The sequence below is a fragment of the Schistocerca piceifrons genome, chromosome 1, assembly GCF_021461385.2.
Source record: "Schistocerca piceifrons isolate TAMUIC-IGC-003096 chromosome 1, iqSchPice1.1, whole genome shotgun sequence".
Taxonomy (NCBI): domain Eukaryota; kingdom Metazoa; phylum Arthropoda; class Insecta; order Orthoptera; family Acrididae; genus Schistocerca; species Schistocerca piceifrons.
Window position 1 is genome coordinate 402,619,061 of NC_060138.1, and position 26,502 is coordinate 402,645,562.

The 26,502-nt window shown below is 44.3% G+C and overlaps 1 protein-coding gene and 1 pseudogene across 1 annotated transcript in view; both read right to left on the reverse strand.

The window, feature by feature from the left end:
• Positions 1 to 26,502, reverse strand: part of LOC124729666 (synaptotagmin-14) — a 609,333-nt gene that overhangs the window by 480,203 nt on the left and 102,628 nt on the right. The gene's annotated exons all lie outside the window — the stretch shown is intronic.
• LOC124728643 lies at positions 4,496 to 4,613 on the reverse strand (annotated as a pseudogene).

Consider the following 26,502-nt stretch of genomic DNA (forward strand, 5'->3'; position numbering starts at 1 on the left):
CGTATTATGTCGTTTGGCGAAACGAAGATCTCCTCCATGAAAATCGACATAGATTCTGCAAATAGAGATCTTGCGAAACTCAACTCGCTCTGTTCCTTCATGAGATCCATGGTGCTGTAGACACCAGCACTCCGGCTGATGCTGTGTTCATGTACTTCACAAAGGCATTTGACACCGTCTCGCACTGCCGTTTAGTGAAAAAATGTCTTTAGCGAATATCGTAGCGGATTTTCGACTGGATTCAAGTCATCCTTGTATAGCGAACTCAAAGCGTCGCTCTTAACGGAATAAAATTGACAGACTTTAAGATAATTTTCGGAGTACTCCAAGCAGGTGTGATAAGACCGTTCCTGTTTATTATATGTATAGGAGATCTAGAAAAATGTGGCCCAAACTCTTTAAAGCTGTTCGCAGGTAACGCGGTTGTTTACACTTAACACCGAACGACAGCAACGACTTGCAAAGGACTTAGAGAGGATTGATGAATGGTGCACCGATTGGCATTTGACCCTGAACGTAAATACGAGTAAATGTAACATATTGCGCATACGTAGGAAAAGAAATGCACCACTGTACAACTACACTATTGATGAAGAATTTCTGGAAACAGTATCTACGTAAACTCTCTAGATGTAATCATTCGGAGCGATCTTAAGTGGGATGACCACATAAAACAAGTAATAGCAGAAACGGATCTAGACTGAAATTCAGACGAAATGTAACTCATCCACTTAAGAACTGGCTTACTGAACGCCTGTTCGACCAATTCCTGAGTACTGCTCATCGCTCTGGAAGTCTTACAGGGTATGAATAATACAAGAGGTAGAAAAGGTCCAACGAATGGCAGTGTGTTTCGTCGCGGGGTCATTTACTCGGCGCAAGAGTGTTACGGAAATGCTCAACAAACTCCAGTGGTAGGCGCTACACGATAGACGTTATGCATCGCGAAGTGGTTTACTGTTGAAATTCAGAGAGAGTACGTTCCGGGAAGAGCCGGACAACATATTGTTTCCTCCCACATACATTTCGCAAAATGACCACAACGAGAAAATTCGAGAAATTAGAGTGACAGTGGTAGCAGAAATAGCTTTCCTCATACCCCGCTAGGTGACTTGGGGAGTACTTATGTAGATTTATACCACCGGTCATGTTTTCGATCACCTGTCACAACTATGGGTTTGTGGTTAAAACAGGGATTTCATGTTGAATATTCTATCATATACCCATTCTGATAATAAAATAAGTATAAACATTTAAAGATTAAGTACCTCTGTTGTGTGTGTGGTCGCTCACCTAGAGGGGCGCTGATGAGTATCCAAAACACACTGACGTGCCTCTACCTGAGTCGGTTCCATTCAAATAGGCATAATTCCTTCGGCTGTCTGCGTAGCAATGAGTTAGTGTTAGATTACAGTACATTGCGTGGATCTAGCAATGTGATTGTATAGCTAATCAGATTCGTAACATATTACCTTCTAATGCGACGGAAGCAAGAGACTGGAATTGAAAAACGTACTGTTATTGTAGGTCTGTATCAGGAAGGCTATTCTAGTAAGACGGTAACAACAAAATCTGGCGTAGTCCAGTATACAGTGGTGTATACACTGCAGTGATTCAAGCAAACTGGTGCCAATGCAAGTGTTTCCGGATCTGAAAGGACCCTAGTAACATCATACAGGGCAGATCAGCTCATACACTTGTGATTAAAAGTATCCGGACACCTCCAAAAACATACATTTTTCATATTAATTGCATTATGCTGCCAAATACTGCCAGGTACTTCATATCAGTGACCTCAGTAGTCATTAGACAACGTGAGAGAGCAGAATGGGGTGCTCCGCGGAACTCACGGACTTCGGACGTGGTCAGGTGATTGGATGTCACTTGTGTCATACATCTGTACGTGAGATTTCCACACTGATAAACATCCCTAGGTCCACTGTTTCCGATGTGATAGTGAAGTGGGAACATGAAGGGACACGTACAGCACAAGAGCGTACAGGCTGACCTCGTCTGTTGACTGACAGAGACTGCCGACAGTTGAGAGTGTCGTAATGCGTAATAAGCAGACATCTATCCAGACCATCACACAGGAATTCCAAACTGCATCAGGATTCACTGCAAGTACTGTGACACTTTGGCATGAGGAGAGAAAACTTGGATTTCATGGTCGAGCGGCTGCTCATAAGGGTTGGGTTGTTTGGGGGAAGAGACCAGACAGCAAGGTCATCGGTCTCATCGGATTAGGGAAGGACGGGGAAGGAAGTTGGCCGTGCCCTTCCAAAGGAACCATCCCGGCATTTGCCTGGAGCGATTTAGGGAAATCACAGAAAATCTGAATCAGGATGGCCGGATACGGGACTGAACCGTCGTCCTCCCGAATGCGAGTCCAGCGTGCTAGCCACTGCGCCACTTCGCTCGGTAAGGCTGCTCATAAGCCACACATCACGCCGGTAAATGCAAAACGACGCCTCGCTTGGTGTAAGGGGTGTTAACACTGGACGATTGAACAGTGGAAAAACGTTATTTGGGGTGGCGAATCACGCTGCACAACGTGGCGATCTGGTGGCAGGGTGTGGGTATGGCGAATGCCCGGAGAACGTCATCTGCCAGCGTGTGTAGTGCCAACAGTAAAATTTGGAGGCGGTGGTGTTATGGTGTGGTCGTGTTTTTGATGGAGGGTGCTTGCATCTCTTGTTGTTTTGCGTGGCACTATCACAGCACAGGCCTACAGTGACGTTTTAAGCACCTTCTTGCTTCCCACTGTTAAAGAGCAATTCGGGATGGCCATTGCATGTTTCAGCACGATCGAGCACCTGTTCATAATGCACGGCGGCGGAGTGGTTACACGACGATAACATTCCTGTAATGTACTGGCCTACACAGAGTCCTGACCTGAATTCTATAGAACACCTTTGGGATGTTTTGGAACCCTGACTTTGTGCCAGGCCTCACCGACCGACATCGATTCCTCACCTCAGTGCAGTACTCCGTGAAGAATGGGCTGCCATTCCCCAGGAAACCTTCCAGCACCAGATTGAACGTCTGGCTGCGAGAGTGGAAGGTGTCATCAAGGCTAAGGGCAGGCCAACACCATATTGAATTCCAGCATTACCGATGGAGGACGCTACGAACTTGTAAGACATTCTCAGCCAGGTGTCCGGATAGTTTTGATCACATAGTGTATGTGCACAGATAAACGCCAGAGTACACATACTGCACCCGAAATTCGAAGGAAATAAATAATATGCGAGCAGCTCAAATCTATGTCTCAACAATGCAACCTCGTATCGGTGAACGAGCTTCAAAAAGTTTTTAAGAGGTGTATAGCAGTCAGAAGACCTAGAAAAATGCATTGATCGACATGGTCAGTATGTGGAAAAATAGGAGAATGTTCATGCTGCAAAACTATGTTCAATTTATTGTAATCAAACGTGTTTTTATATTTAAAAAATGTAGATCTTACTTTTGGGATCACCCTCGTATAATACGCAAACAAAAGAAGGTGAAGGGATTGTAATGGTCACAACAACATAAAAACTGGAGCGTGCAGCAATAATCATGACGAATCTAAGTTTGAAGTACCTGGAATCCATCACCGAATTTTTTTTCATCGACGTCTTGGAGAACGAATGAAGCGTCAGTGTGAGACGCCAACGATGAAGCATTGTAGAGGATCGGTTATGGTGAGAAGATGCTTTGAGAATGATAAAGTCATTGATCTAATGAGAATTGATGGAACATTAGAGAAGGAAGGATACCACAGGATACTGATAAGCAATGCAACTGTTTGGGGCAAGAGCCTAATTAGTCGTGGGTTTGTTTTGCAGGAGGACAATGAACCGAAATATGCTTCTACCTAAACTGTGCAGAGAGTATATAAATAGAAAAGAGAAGTGTGGGGAACTGAGAATGTGACTGTGCCAAGTCAGTCACGTGACTTAAAACCCGTTGAACTCTTAGGGGATGAACTTGACAGGGAGGCTAGAAAACTGAGGCCACCTAATGTTGAGGATAATTTACAGTAGTGTTGGACTGCGATATCTACAAAAACACTACAAAAACTTATCTTCAGAATGCCAAGAGTTTGTGCAGGCGTTTTGAGAGAAATAATTGTAAGAGGCTAAAATCTGAACGATCATGTATTGTACATAATGATAGAGAGAGAGAAAATAATTATTTTGTTGGTCTGTTAGTTTGTACGGTGTGCTTGTACACCGAAATAAAATACATAACTTCCTTCATGGGCGACCAAAAACTTTTGAGCGGTAGTTTATATGTTATAATAAAAAAGCACTCCGTCTTCAGGCCACAAGCGGCCCATCGGGACCATCCGACCGCCGTGTCATCCTCAGATGAGGATGCGGATAGGAGGGGTTTGTGGTCAGCACACCGCTCTCCCGATCGTTATGATGGTTTTCTTTGACCGGAGCCGCTAGTATTCGGTCGAGTAGCTCCTCAATTGGCATAACGAGGGTGAATGCACCCCGAAAAATGGCAACAGCGCATGGCGGCCCGGATGGTCACCCATCCAAGTGCCGGCCACGCCCGACAGCGCTTAACTTCGGTGATCTGACGGGAACCGGTGTATCCACCACGGCAAGACCGTTGGCTATATGTCATAATACAGTTTAGAAATTGAAACAAGTTGCTTAAGACAGTATAAGTAATATATGTTGATAAAGTCACGTTATCCACAGAAATATCTAAAGCACCTCACACATGAATAACTCATAGTTAAAAGATGAAAATTATGTGATGTAATCTGCAGTCGAAAGAGAGGAGAAAAACTAGGTCTTTTAGAGAACAAGCACTGATTTGTTAAGGATTGAGAAAGAAATCGACTTTATCTTCTTCGAACGAACCAACTTAAGTGGTTTACGGGTCCCGTGGGAACGACGAGAGTAGGGTAGGGCAGTGCAGAGCAGAGTTGATGGCAGAGATTCGAAACAGGTGAGTGCGACGTCACTATAGCGACGTAACCGTGTACGTCAGCATTGGCGGAGCTGCGTGGTGTAAAGGTCGACGTTAAAAAAGGGAGCGTCCTGGTGGTGAAGGCCAGGCCAGGCGGCGGACCACCTGTTGCGAGGCGAGAGCGCGGGCTGCGTGGGCGGCGCCGCTCTGCGCCCGCTCCCACTGCGGTCCAGCGCCTCTGAGGCTGCGGACAGCTCCGGGCCCGTCCCCGCCCCCACCCCCTGCTCCACCCACGCTCGCAGCAATCCATTCAGGGCGTCTCCGGCTGATACCGAGCGCTCTCTGGCACCCATCCTACCCGACTTCTTATCACCAAACTAAAAGAAATTCTGTCATGAAACCAGCGCTTTACAAGGAGTGGATTTCTACAAATAAACAATGACGGAAAAAACCGCAACTCCAACAAATAATGTAGAGTAATGAAATTTCGGGAATACATTTGTCTACGTAACATATTTAAGTGATTAACATTCCAAGATCACAGGTTAATGTAAGAGCGAGATAAGCCATTGCAAATGTGAAATCCTGGTACATTAATAACAACGGGAGTAATCGCCAGGATGCCGACGTGCACGCGTTGTGTCGTACCGGTGTCAGATGTCAGATCTGGGATGATTTCCATGCCTATCGCACGTGGTCAGTCAGTACAGGGATGGCTAACGCTGTTTGTGGATGACACGGGCGTCGTCGTCTTGTGATATCCCATATGTACTCGATTGGAGACAGATCTGGTGATGGGGCAGGCCGAGGCAATATGTCAACACTCTGTAGAGCATGTTGGGTTACAAGGAGAAGTATATGGTCGAGCGTTATCCTGTTAGAAAGCGCACCATGGAATGCGGTTCACAAGATTAACATACAAATTTGCAATCGGAGTGAGTGGGATAGCCACGAGAGTGCTCCTACTGTCTTACGAAATATCACCCCAGACCATAACTCAAGGTGCCTACATGCAGACAGGTTGGGTACGGGACTTCAAGTGGCCTCCTTCTAGCCAACACACAGTTGTCACTGGCACCGAGGCAGAACCGGCTTTCATGAAGAACAAAAGAGCTCTTCAGTCCGCCCTGCAACGAGCTGTCACCTGACACCATCGAAGTTGCAAACGGTGGTGGTTTGGGGTCAGTGGAATACACACTTCAGAGCGTCTGGCTCCGAACTTTCCTTGAAATTACCGATTTGTAGCATTTCATTGTGTCACTGTGGTGCCAGCTGCTGCTCAAATTGCTGCTGCAGACGCAAGACGATAAACGAGACCCACATGTCTAACAGGATGGTGTTCCCTCTCAGAGGTTTCAGGTGGCAGTCCGGAGCGCGGTCTTTTTGCGACGGTATATTCTCGTGTCCACTGCTGCCAGCAGTCATGTACAGAGACTACATTCCTGTCACGTCTTTCTGAAACATGGTATGAGGAGCAGTCAGCTTCTCGTAGCCCCATTACACGACTGCGTTCAAACTCAGTGAGCTGTTGATAATGGCGTCTTCGTCGTCTTAAAGACATTCTTGACTGACATCAACTCAGTGCGTAACTAACCTTCACGACCATTACAGAGCGCCTTTAAAGCATAACTGATTTGCGTCCTCATAGCTGCGCTTCTAGCGTCTTTTAAGCGACGGGCTTGAAATCTGAATAGACGTTATCTTTCAGATGCAGAAACACGCCTGCCAATTTTCGTTTATCTCGTACAGCTTCTTCTTGGTGTTGTGATTCTTTTCCGTCTATGTAACTCCTATCTATCAAGTACCTAAAGATCATAGTGTGAAGCAAATGATGAAGTTTGCAGCTTTGTATTATCGTACGGATATATCTACAGTGAGAGACGGTCTGCAACTCTTGCGCGTAATGGCGGCCAAAATACTATACTGACGGAATGGGAACTCTGGCACGTCTCTTAGAGGGTGAAAATTGCTTCGCTACGCTAGACTAGTTTAATGAAGGGGCCGGGAGGAAGACTTAGTATCTGTACTAGGAGTACTGTTTCGAGGCAAGAACCCTTGCTCGCTCCTCCTGATGGAGTACTCGACATGTAGTGGTGGACAGACGTCAACGTGCACCGTCAAGACGGGGAACATTCTCTGCTCAGATGAATCTCGTGTATACCAGTGTCTGGATGGTGCACGCTCGAGCGTTTATTGACACTTCAGGTGTGCCTCTGGGATGAAGTGTAAAATGTGTAATTATTTTATTGATATCTGTTATTTTTCAGCAACTGTTGCATATATTTCAGAGTAAAATTCAGTCGTCGTTGCAAATATATTTTTATTTCGCTATTCCGATTTTGACAGATTGTAATTTTCAGAAGCCTACAAATTTAGAGGTATTAGAAATCTTGAAACCTTGGCTATAATTTATGAAAAATGTAAGAAGTCTATTACAGAAACTTACTTTGTATTGGTTTAGTAGATGTCAGTATCTTCGTCATAGAAACGTAATGTCATGATATGTCCAAAACGTACATATTGTGTGTGGTTACAGTAACAGAATCACATCTATGTGCATGTAAAGCTGTTGAATCAGCAGCAAGGAACATGTATAAAAGCATATCAAAAGTATAACTAAGGTATACAAAGAAGTTATATGTAATACATTTGGAAAAACATGACACATGGTTCTAATATGTAAGAGCTGCAATGGAATCAAAATAGTGTCTATTGATTAACGCAAGTTGATCATTCAACAAATCTTTTTAATTTAATTGAGGCTGTTTATGTATTTAAAATTATTCTAAAAGATTCATTTTGAACCCGTTGCCAACTATATGCAAAATTTCCACTTTAAGTTTGACAAGTACATAGATGTGATTTAGTTGCCGTAAATTAGCAATCTGTCAATCTGCGTTTACAGTAATCACACAATATTACAATTTTGGACATAACATGGCATTATGTTTCTATGAAGAAGATACTGGCCCAGCTAAACGTAAGTTTCTGTAATACATTTCTTATCCTTTACGCAAATGAACAGCCGCAGTCTAAAGATTTATATTATCCCTAATTTTATAGGCTTCCAAAGATTTCAAATTAATTTATCCAAACCGTTAAAGCGAAATAAACGTGTATTTGCAGCTGACGACTGAAATTTATTCGGAAAAATGAGGAATTCTAACTCGAGGAGGTTCCCTGATATTGCAGCGAAATTTTAAATACGCTGAAATCGATTATTTCGTCCTCAGCAGTGGCTTTTCCACATTTATGAGTTTCATTAATGACGAAAGCATTATATATCAAGTTTTACCAAAAGACAGTTCTCAAACTGGAAATTGTGATGTTCGGCATAAGAAATATTCAGAAGCATACATGCGGCTGGAGCGGTCAGCTAAGCCCACAAGGGAACAACTCACTTGTGAGCCACTGAATGAGAGGACCTGCCCAGTAGAGCAGGATCGACCACGGTGTTCATGATTCTACGCGTGACGTCAGAGGCCCGGCCTTTTTTCAGCACCACTTGGTACATCTCGGCTTTGCTCGATCGTTCTCGGTACAGCGCGACATTTCAGATAGCAGTGCGATGCGAAACTTTCTTCCGACATTGTTGTGGCTTATTTCGCTCGGCACGACTTCCTTCAGCTCAGCAGGATCGTCGCTTAAGCCCTGTTTATCCTTCCGTATTTGTTCGTGGTATAAAAGAAGTTCATAGGTCCGGTGGCTGCGCCAAAAGAGGCAGTCCAAAGATCTATCGTCGCTATCCTTTAAAAATAAGTGGGAATCACAGAGGAGAAGGATAAGAACTCTCAAAATCTATTAAACAGTCCTATAACCGACGGGCATCGCAAATTTGCTTTGAGGCGGTATTACAACGCCACGCAGAAAGAATTTAAAGATTTAGTTGACGACGAAAGAACTAAAAATTATAACGATCGATAGACTGTTTGTACGGGATTCATTTTTCTGTACGTCAAGAAGCACTCCCTGTAAACAAAAAATCACGCGTGGAACTCCTGAGACAATTGGTGGTGCGAATAGTAAATTTTCTGAAGTCACAGGCATTATTACTTCATTAGTCTCAACGGCTTTTGATGGTAGTGAACGAAAGTAATGAGACGTTATATATTACCGCATAGTACGTACGTTGGTTCACTCAAAGAATACGCGTGAAACGAATTTTCGATTTAAGACCCGCTATTGTTGAAGTACTGAAGGAAAAAGGAAAGAAAGAACGAAAATTAGAAGATCTGGAATGAATTGCAGACTCGGATCCTAAAGAGATTTGACTGCAGCTTGCCCTCAGTAAGACATTGCAAGGTGAGAAGCAAATTATTTCTGATTTTATGGGAAAGTGGTTGAATTTAAAAAGAAAATCGTGTAGTGGTTCACAAATGGTTCAAATGGCCCTGAGCACTATGGAACTTAACTTCTGAGGTCATCAGTGCCCTAGAACTTAGAACTACTTAAACCTAACTAACCTAAGGACATCACACACATCCATGACCGAGGCAGGATTCGAAACTGCGACCGTAGCGGTCCCGCGGTTCCAGACTGTAGCGCCCAGAACCGCTCGGCTACTCCGGCCGGCTCGTGTAGTGGAAGGGACAAATTCTCACAAAGAAACTGAGAAACTGTCCATTTTCGTAAGCTCACTGGCGTTAAAGAAAACGCGAATTTTGACAATACCAGGAATGGCTTTCTAAACCGTTGGAACAATCTTAAATCTGTCTTTGCGATGTCTTCGAGACCGTTTGCCACTTCAATTGAAAGTGCCCCACGTGCATCTGCATATGGAATCGGTCGACCTGAAATGTAACACTCGTTAAAGACACAAAGTCTTTTACGTTAAAACTCTACAGAAGTTATACGTTATTTTTCTTGGGAGGTTTCAATTTCTCCATAATAAGGTTGCAAATGTGATATCAGTCTTTTGATCAACACATGTGCGATTATGAAAATAAATAAGTCAGGCTTACGTGGCGATCAGAGCGGCGAAAGCCTGTGAAACTGTCTGCGTCTGTCTACATTCTGTCAGTTTGTGCCCAATATAAATTTTCTTATATCTCCAGCGCACCAAAATTAATTAAATAATACTAAAAGTTTGTTTTGTTTGTCATCTGTGTTGGTGAGAAATATGAAATATAGCCGCATCCCGCATATGGCGCTTTTGCATTTTTCCGCTCTGCCCGCTCAGACAACGTGGCGTCGTAGAGGGGAGGCGTGCATCCGGGGCAGTGAGACTGGCACGTGTGCAAGAGCACCACAGGCAAGCAGGGTTCTTAGCCATGTCTATAGTAGAGGGCTACACGAAAATCACGGAATTTTGTCTCACTCTCCATGTCACACACATTCTAATCAACACTCAGGTCATGAGGTCACGTGATCTGAGCAAAGGAGAATGTGGGTGAAAGTCAAAATAGCCTTCTGCTATCAGTTAGTGCATGCCTTACTGAAGGTACAAGCCACTTGAGGGATGTGAGACCTTAACTTTTCCGGCGAACTGAATGTTCAAACAACTTACGGGTTTGCTGCCGGGTAACGTCGTCGACCACCGCCGAATCCCTTGCACATTGCTTCCTCCTTGTAGTTGTGCCTTGAGAATGGCAGGGTGTGCTCCTGTCGAAATATCGGTGATGCTCGACGACGTTACCCGGCAGCAAACCCGTAAGTTATTTGAACACGTGAGGGATGCTGCAAATGAAGAAATGGCTGCACACGATTGATCAACAGTGTCCCATATTATTCGCTGGTGTTGGACAGTGGTAGATTTATCAGGGTCCTATGTCATTTCATGTAAGCGTTCCCCACCTGAGAGTAGAATACATGCAAAATAACTTGGCCCATACCTGGGCAAATGGGGGGGTGGGGGAGGGGATAACGGTAGTGGTAAGCCTGTAAGGGACTCTAATGTAAATGGCTACAGCGAGGTATGGAAGGTGAATTTCAACAGCTTAATTCTACGCATAAATGCCTATCTTGCACACCACGAGTGTTACAGCTGTGGAATCTACATATGATCATATGTACAGGTTATATCAGTGTGAGCAGTAATGCGACGAACATAGAGAACATACAGAACCGAAAACGAAATTATCACATAAACAAAGCATTAACCAAACCAACATAAATCCGACCATGCTTAGCCAGAAAGAAACATTTGAAATGTATGTCAGTCTCCTGACAACTTATTCGCAAATATTACACAAGTATAGAATTTTCTTCTCTTTCTTCCACATCTTTCTTGAAGTAGTGAAGTCTTGGGAGGTACTTGTAGCTATGTTTTGCCTCTTGTTGTTTATACCTTTTATTATGTGATTGGGAAAGCTAACAGTTCCTCAAAATCACATAAGTAAAGTTTTTACTGAGGCGTTTGCTTCCTCGTTTGCGTGATGGTTTTTCATATAATCACACATTCTGATTACGAGGAACTTTTCCTGCAGCTATATTGTGTTAACACATTTCTGGATTGCCTCTTCTGGCATACGTTTAATGGCACTCCGTATAATTGCGCATGCCTGATTATGATGAACTTTTCCTGCGCCTACTATGTGTGAAGGCTGCTATGCAACACTGTGTGGTACAGAGACAGTAGCGAGAACACTTAAAGTGCGCCTGTCGGCAGCTGCCAGTCAATGACGCGGCCACCCCTTCGCAACAGAGGGATGCATTCCCGCAATGCTCATGACGAGACTGCGTAGCCTCATATGATTATCGACGCACCCGCATCATTGCCTCAGCCTCCACCAATGTGTAAAACGACTCATCAGTCCTGATGGCCCTTCTCCGCAATTCGCTTGTCTAATGGTGATGTTCTTGCAGCCGTAAAGATCCCAGTTCCCTATGACGTGTGCACGTGTGGCGCGATTCGTTCTACACTCCATAGTGAGAAGATAGTTCTGGATGCTATGTTCGCTAACCAGTAGTTGTTGCCTATCGGTGAATTTAGAAGTGATTATCTGCACCGAATCCCTACCGTCCACTGTTAGTCGACGGCAGCCCCATTCATTAATACGAGGTTATCCGAGCAATTGACCGGCGGTGATCGTTTCCCGCTAACCGAAGTACAAACAGCACGTTTAGTAAGAGTAAAAGTGTAATGAGGATAATCGTCCAAATCCAGTGGCAGACACTGCAGGAGAGGCTTTATGCATCACGGTTTGGTTTGCTGTTGTGGTACAGTAAAAATGGAACTTGCAAGAAGAAAGGGGTAAACACGCCACTGTTAATACTTTATTAATCACACAAATATCAAAATATAGACTGGATACTATCTAATTCTGCTCTTGCTTTCATAGTAGATGTTATTCAACAGAAAACTAAATTTTATTTGTGTACCTACACAATTTATAAAATTACAAAAAGACTTTTTAATAAACAATTTTTATAATTTAACGTGAAATGTTTGCTGCATTTACGAGTGAGCTAAGAATTTTTAGCATATTGCAGCCCCTGCAGCAACTGTGATAGACTAAGATATTGCAAAATCCGCCTCAGTTGCGCAAATTTTCTGGTCTTTACCCAGGTTTCGGCTAGAATAATCTAGCCTTCTTCAGAAGCATAAAATTTCTATAACATGCCAGAATAACACACAGTCAACATTAAAATTGAAACCTGTAGTACCGTGGTACCATGTCGAATGAAAACTACTTAACTGAAGTCTAGCCCCGGCACCACCTCACCAGCGTCAATGCCGCGTGCAACGGTCAGTGCCAACGTAGTTGCTGCTGCCAACCGACCGCGTGGTGAAGTGATGCCGGAGTTAAGTAGTTTTAATTCGACATGGTACCACGGTACGGTTTTAATTTTTAATGTTGACTGTGCCTTACTCTGGCATGTTATAGTAACTTTATGCTTCTGAAGAAGGCTAGATTATTCTAGCCGAAACCTGGGTGAAGACCAGAAAATTTGCGCAACTGAGACGGATCTTGCAATATCTTATTTTATGAGGGACGTTCAATAAGTAATGAACCAATTTTTTTTCGGAAAGCAGGTTAGCTTTACTAACGATTCCCATTCACCATATTATTCTCTACTCTTTTGGTTACGAAACCTTGTTTTTCAACATAATCTCCTTAGGCCACCTTGCAGGGAGGGGCTGTATGCCCGCCTGGTATCACCCTCCTGCTCGACGCCGAAGTCAAAGTCTTGCTGCATTAGTAACCTCAATATCATGTACGTTCTACTTCTCCCGGAGTTCATCCTTCAACGGGCCAAACAGACTGAAGTCGCGAGATGCGAGTTCCAGGCTGTAGGGTAGATTTATTTATTTATTCATACGTGTCCAGAACATAACATGTTAAATATAATTTATCATACATAGCATATCATACATATATATTACAAGTATTACAGAGAATATGTGCATATTTATATTCCATGTGCTGCCCAGAATTCCTCTGTACAGCCTCCCTTATTATTGGCGATAATCAGAACGTCCGTGGACACAGGTTTCTACAGTTTCCTGCAGTTGAGTAGGTGCTGATGGTCTTGGGCTTCACCACACTCAGATAGTTCGTCCCCTGAGATGTATCCCCATTTCTTCATGTTCTCCGTGCACCGAGATACTCCAGTTCTCAGTCAACTGAGTACCTTCCACGTCGTATATGGGAGATGGTGACTACAGCAAGTTCTTCCTTGGGGTTGTGCCAATATTTCTCTGATGATGAGCTACGCCAGAGTTGTATCCTATGATCTGCAGGTGATTGGTTGCGTTGTCCGGAGAAAACTTTTTCTCGACTTGAGTCTTGGTGTTTGATGTTCGCATCCAAACAGGGGGTGTCTCTGATCCGTCTCCTGCTTCTTTCTTTCCACTTCAGCTGCTGTTCTCCTTCGGATGTCTGGAGGTGCTACACCCATGAGGTGGTAGATTTTGTCAACAGGGGTTCCCGGCAAGCAACCGATTACAGTTCGTCCTGTTTCATCTAGGGCAATATTTACCTGTTTGCGTGGCTGGAGTTCTGCCATACAGGTAGGGTAGATGAGGGTAGATGAGGAAGGACAGTACAATGAAGTTTTGTGACTTCCTCTCGGGTGCGTAGACTTACGTGAGGTGTAGCGTTGTCATGGAGAAGGAGAACTTCGTTTGTATTTTTGTGGCACGAACACGCTGAAGTCGTTTCTTCAGTTTCTTGAGGGAAGCACAACACAATTCCGAGTTGATCGTTGCAGCATGAGGGAGGACATCAAACAGAATAATCCCTTAAGAATCCCAGAAGGTTGTCGCTAAGACTTTACCGGCTGAGGCTGCGGCTCTGAACTTTTTATTCGCAAGAGAGGTGGTGTGGCGCCACTCCATGACCAGCCGTTTTTCTCCGGTTCGAAGTGATGAACCCATTTCTCATCGCCCATGACAATATTCGACGAAAATTGTCACGATCAGCCTCATAACGCGCTAGCAGTTCCGCATAAATGATTCTCCGTTGCTCCCTATGGTTAGGCGGCGAGAGACCCAGAGGACACACATATTTGATTACCCCCAACTGGCACTACCAACAGTTGAGCATCGAGGTGTTTGACTGTTTTCTGTCGATGACCTCTAATGAGAGTGTCCGACATTCAAACCTTACAGGAGTCACAGCTGTGTGCGGCCGGGCGGCGCACGGGAGATCGAATAGATTTGCGCGACCTTGTTGGGATGTGATACGCGCCTCGCCCAACGGCTTATCGTGCTTTTGTTCACTGCCATAGACATCGTGCAAGTGACTATGAGTATCTGTGACGCTCTGGTTTTCCGCCAAAAGGAACTCATTGACAGCTTCCTGCTTGGAACGCACCTCCTTTACGGAACGACGCCACCTATCGGAACTTCATGAACTGTAGGGGCTGAAGCAGGAATATTCTCCGATGTCCCATAGCAAATTCATTCCTTTTTCAACCGAAATTGGCAGAGAAAAACAAATATGTTGCTTTACTTATTGAACGCCCGTCGTGCTTCACACAAATAAGCAAACCATAACAAACAAGCCTAGATTTAGAGATTTGAATAAATAAGATTATGTCGAACAGCGCTCAGGCCAAGAGTCTTGTACAAGCGGCCACTGAATACTTCTATACATTTAAGTGTATTGACAACAATATCTATAAAAACAGTGCCTACTAAGCCTCATTTTACGCTCAGAGCGATACCCTAAACCGTGTTCCTGGCGTTGAAAACTGCTTACGAAAACGGGAAAACATGCAGTGTTCTAAGGAGAAATATTATGCAAGTTGCAAACAGAGTAATGGATGTGCGGCCACGTCCAGCAGCAAGGCCATGTTATATTGTCTGAAATTCCGCCTGCCTGCACTCCAAAAAAGCCTCTGCAATCAGTTTTGCAATTCGCGACCAGATGACGACCTTCCTACAGCAGTCTGCTGTGTCACAGCGGAGAAATACATGTTACGACTGGACTGATGCCCAAGCGGAGGTGCTATTGCGGAACCACGAAATTGGCGCGGGGCTACATTGCTTAAAAGGCCCTGCTGCAGTCAGCTGAATGTCCTTAGCATCCCACTGAACAATGAATGTGCAATAAATGTCTGTGAGGTGGTATTGCTAATGCTACTCAATTCTAGTCCACAATTTCACTACAGTTAGACACGTTACTGATGGCGCGACAAAGATAGTGAAGCCTCCAGTCTCATTAGAGAACGACAAACACACTGGACGTTTGCCAGACACACAGTCATTACTGGCAATAGACATGCTGTTACGTGCAACTGTATTTCCCGCTTTGGCGCACGTTGTAGGCTGCCGAGAGACACTCGACGGCCATAATATGCAACTGCCAACTGGAGTATTCTCGTAATGAGGAGTGATCGAAAGCCGCGCGGAGTGGCCGCGTGGTTAGAGGCACCATGAGGCGCCATGTCACAGATTGCGCGGCCTCTCCCGTCGGATGTTCGACTCATCCCTCTGGCAGGTGTGTGTGTGTGTGTGTGTGTGTTGTTCCTGCCATAAGTTAGTTTAAGTAGTGTGTAAGTCTAGGGACCGATGACCTCAGCAGTTTGGTCTCTTACGAATTCACACACATTTGAATATTTCTGAGTGATCGAAGAATCTTTAAAAGAGTAAATGTTTATTAAGGAAATCAAAACTCAGTTCATGGATGAATATCCCCACAACTACATACATCAGAAATGTCTCTCCTGTGACGTTTTCTGTGTTGTGCCTGCAAGACGAATCCTAGACTAGTGGTAGGCGGCGGCATGAAGAGCTGGGACGCAAAGAAGACGGTGCTGCCAGTGCGAGACGGCTGAAGTGCTGCTTGTGACCGGGTCCGCTGGTGTGGAGTGCTGAGACGAAACTGCAGCTGCTGCCAACTTGTAGCTCTGGGACCAGACAACTGGTGCAGCTGGGCGGAACTACTGGTACTGCCGTCTCGAGCTGTATGGCGTAACTGACTTTGCACGGTCCGTCTGTGGCCGAAATTGTCGGGGGTAGACGGATATCTGCGTGGCGCTGCGAGGGCACGTGACTTGGCGCACCAAAACAGTACCCGCCAACAGCGCTCTCTACTGTGACAGACACGCTTCCTGTCGGCGATGTTGCCACCTCCAGATGCTGTGTGGGTCCAAGATAGTGAACTGAAGGCAAATTTTGTGTCCTTGAACCATTCCTGGAGTCCCCACGTGGAGAATACAAGCTGGATAGATACACAATGAAAGGACTTTTTGCTAGGATACCTCTTTGGAAGGGAGAGATCATCTTATGTCTAGAAATGCTGGTACATATTTGTTTTAATTAGCATGAGCTCGTTTTGGACAATAAAGCGTTTGTTGCACTGTAAAAGATCATCTCCATTAGGAACAGATTATGTATCCCTATATTTGGAAACGGGATGATCTTGGCAGAAAGAACCTTCAGTATCTACCTCTTCAGCCTGTATCTCCTACACGGGGTCTCCAGGTGAGCTTCAGGGACTCTAAACTCGCCTTCAAATCACTTTGTTGATCCTTCGTTCACCTGAACTTTCCTACGATGTTTGAACTTGGTCAATAAAAACACGTATGAACGTCTCCACATAATCCACAAAGTTGCAATTGAAATTTACAGTAGACCTTATATTTTAATGATTTATTTGGAAGTTAAAAATATTAAAAATCTGATTAAACAGGCTGCTGCTAGATTACACACTAGGGACTAATGAGGCCTCCCACATGCAGACGGGGTGAGAACAAACCAGAGTTGGAGCCTATCGTAGTTGCTGACTTCACTACGAACGTGTGATAAACTGCTTTCTCGCTCGTTTGCCTTACAGATCAAGTTTCACATATTAACTTGACACCTGCGTTACTAAAATAATGGGCCCTGAAATTCGTGTGTAAGTGGGAGTGCTCAGGTGAAGGCTAGAATTTCTTACTTATAGTTTCTGGCGTAATTTCAACTAAACCAGAGTGACAGCTACTTAATGAGAGGACGCCCTGACGAAGGTGTAAAAACTCTCTTTCCGAACCAGATTGGCATGAGTTCTCTTTGTAATAACGTTAGTATTCGTACTTAAAAGGCTACAGTGAAGCTCTTTGCAGCAGTACCATATTTTTAAGAAGTCATATCTGGAGATTGTACGAGTTTTGTTTTAAGGTATGACTAGTACCGGCAGGCGCGGTGTCCATTGCGATCCACCGCCGGTGCATGATAGGTCAACAACGGTAAGCTGCGAGTCGAGACGAAACGCAGTAGAAGCAATACTGCCTCACTTGCAGCGATCCACCGACTCAGCAGCAATCTGATACACGTCCCCAGAGATTTGCAGGCTGACCAGTACTTCGTAGTCTAAAGTAAATTTTCACAACACGCTTCCTGAAAAACAAGTGAAGCACACGTAAGACATGGTCATATGTCAATGTAACTTCGTACACGTGCTCAACATCGGCGAATATATAAGTTATTACAGTTCCAATTCTCTGTGACATGTAGAGCGACCACCGTTAGTATGGTTCGTGTTTAGTGTTGTTACGAGGCCTGTTGAGATGCACAGGTGGTGAGCAAAAGATTGCAAAGTTTGTAAAAGTGTTGCATGGTAGATTGAGCTTAGACGTAATTGTTAAGATAAAAATTCTATACGTTGCGCCGTTTCCGAGTTAATCAGGTCTGAAGTTAACCTGTGAGGCCGTTGCGATTGCAAATTCAAGCAAGCTGCCAGAGATAGTATCTCCAGATGTGGTCTTCGTTTGGATTCCTAAAACCGAACAAGAGTGCGACACAAAAATTGGACATAAGGCGGTAGTAAGGATCGAACGCGAGCCGAAGGTTGTGCAGTCTCTTGCGCTATCTTCTACGTTATGACAACAACTGACGTTTGAATTTGCGGGCGCACCGTCAATACTAATTAACCCGGAAAAGGCGCAACATATAGATTTCTTTCTTAACAATTATATCTCGGCTCATCCTATCCTGCAACACTCTTACAAGCTTTTCAGACTGTTTCTGAGCATCTTTATAACGGGCATGAACAAAGTCATATGTTGATTGATCACTGTGGAGGAGACAAGGGGTCGGCCGTTGTGGCCGTGCGGTTCTAGGCGCTATAGTGTGGAACCGAGCGACCGCTACGGTCGCAGGCTCGAATCCTGCCTCGGGCATGGATGTGTGTGATGTCCTTAGGTTAGTTAGGTTTAATTAGTTCTACGTTCTAGGTGACTGATGACCTCAAAAGTTAAGTCTCATAGTGCTCAGAGCCATTTGAACCATTTTTGAGGAGACAAGGATGCTGCTTACTCGTGTGAGACGGCTTATCAGCACCTGACAGATTATGAAAGGGGGTCATTTATGGTCTCCATTACGTCAGCTGGTTGAATCATAGGATATCCAGGCTTGTGAAGCGGGTTTCTCTTTGATGGCGGTCCGATATTGGACTTCATGTGAATGTGAGGGCCGGCATACTCTTCGGAAAAATTCCTGTCGACCCTATCTGACCCTCACAAAGAGGGATCGCGGTATGTGAACCAAGCTCGTCGTAAACCCTTCACTTTTGCGCCTGCCAACCGTTAACAAGTGATGGGCTTCCTACACTTCGTTTGGGTCGCCTGAGGTTTTGTGGAGGTATGCTTCAGTAAAATTAGCTCGGTTTACAAGCTGCGTCAGTTCGAATAAAACACTTCTGATGATGGAGGCGGAGACAGCTATCGAAAGCGTGAGTATTTTATTCGAAGTGACGCGGCTTGTAAACCGAGAAGTTATTTCTGAAACGTGCACAGGCTGCCATTAACACTATAAGACAAACGGCTGCGCCTGGAGTGATGTTGTGACCAGGAAGCACGGTTTGCTGATCGGTGGCGTCGCACTGTATTCAGCAGTCAATCGCGTTTCTCCGCTACCCTGGATGACCATCGTCGGCGAGAATGGCGGCGACCTGGTGAGATGTCGCATTCTTCCAGTGTTGTGGAGAGTCACAGCGATGCTACTCCCAGCGTCATGTTGTGGAGGGAACCATCAGGTATGACTTCGGGCTACGGCTGGCGGTGGTCGCGGTAACTCTGATCGCAAAACGGTACGTCACTGACATCCAGCCTCTCCACGTGTTACCTCTCATGCAACGGTATGGTGGTGCCATTTGTCAACAGAACAGTTCTTGTCTATGTGTGGCAAGTGTCTGTGGGATGCTGAGGTACTCCCGTGGCTGACAACATCCCCAAATCTGTTCCCGATAGAAGGTGCGTGCGATGAGCTCAGACGTCAGCTCCGTACCAGTGACAGCATACAGGATATCGACGACCTGTTACAACAGTTGTGGGAACATCTTGCCTCAGAAGAGGATACAACGACTTTATCACACTTTTCGTAGCGGAATCAGTGGATACATCCAGGCAAGAGGGGGTGCAACATAGTTGTGATAAGTGCGCTCATACAGCCAAGCTCTCTGTGCTTTTCTACTCACTAAAGTAGCATCTCATAGGCTCACCAACCCTGAAGTTTCATTTCGTTTCCTCCTCGCCTTCTGACGTTTTAATTTTTTTTTTTTTCAGTTAGAGTAACTCGGCCTTCCATTCATGCTTTCCTCCAGAGAGCCCAAGCAATGAGCGAAGGCGCAGGTACGTGCCGGCGCTGGCCTGACCTCTGCACGTGCGGGCCACGTTGAGGGCCACGCGTGGACAGGTCAGTGACCCCGCGGCCCGCTCGATACACGCACCGCGTGACGCCGGGACGCACCCCCGCCCGCCCTGACACACTTACCGCCGCCTCGCTCCACTTGTCCCATTTTCCCACACGTGGTCTCGCATCTCCCTCCTACAGGTCGCAGCTTCACACAGTATCAGGCGGAAATTAAATACGGTATTTCATGCATGATTAGCTTTGGAACAAAAAAGGAAATCTATGAGAGAGAGTCATAAATTTTCAATTCTCGCCTCAAAAAACCGTCCTGTGACTTGTCTTATGGTGATATTGGCCCTTCTCTACATGGTCACCCTATAATGTGGCACATTTTTCCGAATGACGGTGTAATATCTCTTCGTATTATACTAATTATCCCTGCACAATTCTATGAGTCAATTACGTTTCCTACTTGACAATCTATATACTCGCAGAATCGATGCGCAAAGTAGTACAGCACTATTACTATTCCATGAGCGCATAATTACTCTTTGTAATCCTGTGTTCGATTCCCGGCAGGGTCAGGGATTTTCTCTGCCTCGTGATGACTGGGTGTTGTGTGATGTCCTTAGGTTCGTTAGGTTTAAGTAGTTCTAAGTTCTAGCGGACTGATGACCATAGATGTTAAGTCCCATAGTACTCAGAGCCAGCCACTCTTTGTAATATTCTCTCTGGTGTGTGTTGAGAGGACTTCCAGGATTTTCTCCGTGCCGAATAGCCGCACTGAATAATTGTAATTTTGCTATCGAGATTACTGGAAGAAAGACATTGGAAATATATTGTATGCTAATCAAGAGAATATATACTGAGGATTTACATCAAAGGTCTGTAACGAATTTCATTATATATGTATTCTCTAATTGGAAATTTGCACGGAGGTGTCGTTTCGTTGGTAATCAGAAGGGAACTTCCGATGAATTGGAAACGAACCTGCAATTATTAGATCCAAGAGCTCCATTATATCATCGGATAATTAAACTCTATCAAAGCAAACTTTCCGCTTGATCTGAAGTTTCCCGACTGACTACGCGACGTAAGAAAACCAAGGCATTTTATTTACACAGGATTGCAGATCGCTTCGAATCATCGAGACTGCGGACAAGGAGAGTCATCATCCGATTCTGATTAAAGAAGTAAAGCTTAATTATAACTTTCTTGAGCGACTGTGATGACTGTGATATGGCTGCTTATGAATGAGATTATTAATAAAATACTAATAACTAAATTTCCTCCTCACCAGCAACCAGTATAAACACAATATTAATTAAAATTATAACGGCTTATTTGACATTCGTTGTAGAAGTCCGCATTTTTAACGTTTCGTACTTCACTCGGTGAAAACGGGAAACTTATAGGATCAGGTTGTTCCCCTCCGTCTGTCTTTCTATCTGTCAGTCCATCTCTTAAAAGCCCTTTTTCTCATGGACAGTTATATGTATCAAGTTGACATTTAGGTCAGATGCTGAGGTCTATGGCCCCCAAAAAATGGCTATAAGCACTATTGGACTTAGCATCTGAGGTCATCAGTCTCCTAGACTTAGAACTACTTAAACCTAACCAGCCTAAGGACATCCCACACATCCATGCCCGAGGCAGGATTCAAACCTGCGACCGTAGCAGCAGCGCGGTTCCGGACTGAAGCGCCTAGAACCGCTCGGCCACAGCGGCCGGCTCTATGGCCCCCTGATGGTGTAAAAAATTGAAGCTGGTAAGTCAACGCAGTCAAGAGATAACGCCAATTGCGTCACATACTTTGATACTTGCAAATTAATTCATCAAAACCTACAGGGTACTTCCGTTGTTCTAGAACCATGAAATTTGGCAAAAAGCATTAGAAGTAAAAGAAACAATATTACATAATTCTTTATTTCTAATTATACCATAATTACAAAATATTTCTTTTGTCATTTGTTATCTGACGTCAAACTTGGAATTAAAACAATCGGCAGTTCTACATTCAGGCTGACTGGGTCGCAATGTAACAGTCAAACATCAGGTAAGGAATGACTTCAATGCTCAAAATGCACTCACTCCTGGATACAAATTCCTAAACGCGTCATAAGAGCAATAAAGTCATTCGTTGCTGATGTTTCACTTTTACCATAGCGACCTACTCAGCCTCCATGCAGAACTACTGATTACTATAATAATAGTCGCCTGCCTCCGGCATGACTTTATGTCACATCGACGCTGACCGGTTATTAATGTACCAGGACCCCACATTTGCAATGGCTTATCTCGCGCTCACATTAATATGTGATCTTGTAGTGTTAATCACATAAATACGTTACCTATATAAATGTATTCCCGAAATTTCATTATTGCAAATTAATTATTTTTTAGTGTTGCGATTTTTTCCGTCAGTGTATATTATTGAAATTAAAACATTCTCGAAACTCTTGGAATACCTAGGACCGATAGCTTTCCAGTATGAATGTCGATAACAGGCAAAAATGTTCGACATTCTCTATCCTCGGAACGGTTGAACTGTCTACAAGGAACCCTGAGTGCGCGAGTCCTACTCGCATTCTTCCAATTTCTGCTGTTTAGGAAACGTCCCACCTCGTCAATCACCTTTCCGCGATTCTGAAAATATCAGAGATGCAATGGTTTCCTCATTCGAGGGAGTCACTTGGTATTATGACAGGAGACTACCGGTGGTGAGGCAATATTTGGTAATTTCAAGCCATATTGACCACTAATCGACCGTGACTGTTTCAAAAATATGAAAAGATTTGAAAATATCGCAACCAGCCATAAAATTTGTTGACAACCAAATTATTTATTTAGCGACATGTTTCGGGCATTACACCTAATCATCAGGCTGTATTGGCATTACAAAAACATTAACAGATGTTTATACAGATATGAAAGCTTCTTTAAATGTTTGCTGTGTCCACCCTGTGGAGAGAGAAAAGGATAACCCAGTAAGAGAGGATGTCACTTTGTGTATTGGTCTTGTGTTCACATGAAAATTTGTAAAACAATCACTCACTTTGTTCTTGTGGTAACTGCCACACCACAACAATAAAGTGAGTGATAGTTTGACAAATTTTAATGTGAACAGAAGACCAATACGCAAAGTGACATCGTCTCTTACTGGGTTATCCTTTTCTCTCTCCACAGGATGATCCCAGCAGTCATTTCAAGAAGCTTTAATATCTGTGTTAATGTTTTTGTAATACCAGTACAGTCTGATGACGAGGTATAATTCCCGAAAGATGTTGCTAAATAAATAATTTAGTTGTCAACAAATTTCGTGAATGATGGCGGTATTTAAAAACCTTTTCATATTAATATTTGATAGCCCAAAGAAGCAGCATATCTCATTGTGTCTTGTGTGGAATTACCTGGGGCGTTAGCGTGGAGCAAGCTTTGTCTTGACTGGACTCACATTCGAGAGAACGTCGGATCAAACCCGCGTCCGACCACCTCGATTTAGGTTTTGCATTATCTCTAAATCGCTCCAGCCAAATACCAGGATGGTTCATTTGAAAGGGCACTGCCAATTTTCTTCCCAACCCTTCAAATAATGCGGGCTTCCGATCCGTCTCTGATGACCTCGTTGTTAACGGGATATTAAATCTTAATCTTCCATCCTTCCTTCCTTCATCCATTCACAGCCTCCCGGAATCTCGTCAGGAGGTTTCGGTAGTATACTCCTGCGACGGTATGTCTCTTATGATCAGAATCTTTTAGTACCACACTATAGCAATCCTAAAATACAATCAGCATCATCTAGCCCGACGATGGTTGGGTCTCCACTGCTTGTTTTTTTTCTTTTGTCTCGGTGTTGTAGTGACCAATGGTGAACAAATTCCTTCAAATGTTCAAATCTGTGTGAATTTCTAACTGCTGAGGTCATCGGTTCCTAGACCTACACACAACTTAAACTAACTTACACTAAGAACAACACACACACACCCATGCCCGAGGGAGGACTCGAACCTCCGGCGGGAGGGGCCGCGCAATCCGTGACATGGCGCACTAAACCGCACGGCCACTCCACGTGGCAACAAATTTCTTCCCAGCCTGCCTGACACTCTCTCCTTCGCAATCATTAAAGCTGCTCAAACAGCCGCAACAAAGGCATAATAGTGCATTTGTAGTGAAGTACGGTGGTTCCAGACGGCCAACCTGGATTTCCGTAAGCCAGGCAAGCTTCACAAGACCCGTTCAGCCTGCTACACCTGACAACTGGTTGCACCATCAGTTCATCGTGACCAGCCAGGTATACGTTTGTATAGGTAGTTTCACTGCAGCTTATTTGCCATAACGATGGGAGCAGTAAAATTAACGAACGAAACTTAAAAAAGATTGAGGAGCCCAAGTCCAGCAAGGGAATAGTTTTCGTATTTTTATGAGGCATCTAAAATATATTGGAAGATGTCTCGCAATGCAGATTGTGTAAAAAGTTACTAAACATCCATTCAGGAACCTCGAGTGTGTTACATGTTTGTAAATTTGACCAGTAGTTTCACCACTCCATACATATTTTAAAGGAGGACATAGCGTGTGAATATGTGTGCTATGGACTTGACCATTTAATGGTATGTGGGCTTTCTAAATTTTGGGCAAACGTTGATTGAAATAAGGAAAAATGGCTCGGTGGATATTAGTAACCACATTCTTGTGTTCTGTAATGTAGTGCGAAGTGAGCTCATTATGAAAGAAAAGCTTCTTCTTTCAAATATGTATTTTTTAGATTAACATAATATGAAAAACGAACTTCGTGTTCGCGAAAATGCATTTCAGGAATTCAGAATGAACTGTTTTGGCCACTTAGAATGAATTCAGCGAACCCGCAACATATATCCTGGAAAAAGTAATTAAGCACACGAAGGTTACAGAAAGTAGATCTCGAAAACTTTGCTTTAGTTGGCGTTGCAGTATAATATACCGTATATCTTCAGGTTATATAGTGGAAAGCATATCAACTTTCAGATATGATACTGTTTACGACAGAAAAAATGTAATAGAGGTGAACTGATGATGGTTCGAACTGAGATTAGCCACTACTAGTCGAAAGATGGATGAATTTGCAAAGAAAGTAAATAAATAATCCTGAAATACGCCGAGAAGGAAATAAAGGACAAATAAAATTCACCATTTTCTGGCCCACAATGATCCAAAAGAAATATATATTTCATTGAGTCTGGTTATGTGAAATTAGCGTAAAAGAAGGACTTTTCGTCAATTTCCGAACTCTATTTAACACTACAATGAAAGCTTACAGAAATAGCTGCCGCATAGCGTAGCGCAGAGGGATAACGTGCAGGCAAGCAGGAATCCTTTAGCCTGCTTGGGGTGGGCATAGCTTGGCTTGGATGGGAGTGAAGCAGCCTACCCGTTCTGCTGATAACATGCAGCAGTTTGCCTGCCTGACTAACAGGCAAACGTGGGCAGGTGAAAAGCGGAATGTATACACTTCTTGCAGTGACACAGCCAACAGCCGTCCATCGCTATGAGTCGGCCAAAGAGGTCATCCTGAATGGCCTGACGCAGCTGCAAACATTCCTGTGCTGCCTAGGTTAGGCATGAGTTTTGAATAGGTGTGAGCGGTTGCGGAAATCAGTAGGTGGTGGTGATATTTGTAGTGTTTAAAATGTCCTTCAAGATAGTGAAAAGTGATCCATGATAATAGCCTCGACTCTGATGTGCTGATCTTCGAGCACCACTTTGCTTGCGATTCATCTTTCTTCAGAGAAAGGTGGTCTGCTCTTCATGGTCTTTTCGCGAGATATACGTAGGAGGAAGCAATATATTTGTTGATTTTTATAGGGACGTACGTTCTCGGGACATTAACAATAAACCATACAGTGATACAGAAAGCCTCTATTGCAGCCTTTACCACCGGAATTTCTCTGACGCTTTCGTGTTTACTATATGAACTTGTAACGAAACGCTCCACTCTTCTTTGGACCTTCTCCGTTTCTCTGTCAGTCCTGTATGGTACGGACCCCATACTGACGAGCAATATCAGAGTATTCATCCAACGACTGTTTTGTAACTTATTTCCCTTGTTGATAGGCTACATGTCCCGAAATGAAACGATCGTATGGCACTGATGCCCGGGAGTCTCCCCACCTGGGAAGCTCGGCCTCCAAGTTCAAAAATGGCTCTGAGCACTATGGGACTCAACTGCTGTGGTCATCAGTCCCCTAGAACTTAGAACTACTTAAACCTAACTAGCCTAAGGACATCACACACATCCATGCCCGAGGCAGGATTCGAACCTGCGACCGTAGCAGTCGTGCGGTTCCAGACTGTAGCGCCTTTAACCGCTCGGCCACTCCGGCCGGCTCGGCCTCAAAGTTGCATGTCTTTTCAGTTGACGCCACATTGGGCGACTTACGTGTCAACGATAATGAAATAATGATGAGGACAAAATAACACCCAGCCCCCGAGAGGAGAAAATCTCCGGCCCGGCTCCGAATCGAACCTGGGCCCGCTGTATGGCAGTCAGATGCCCTGACCACTCAACTAAGAGGACAGACTACGTATCCTGAGGATTATTCCAATGAATCTCA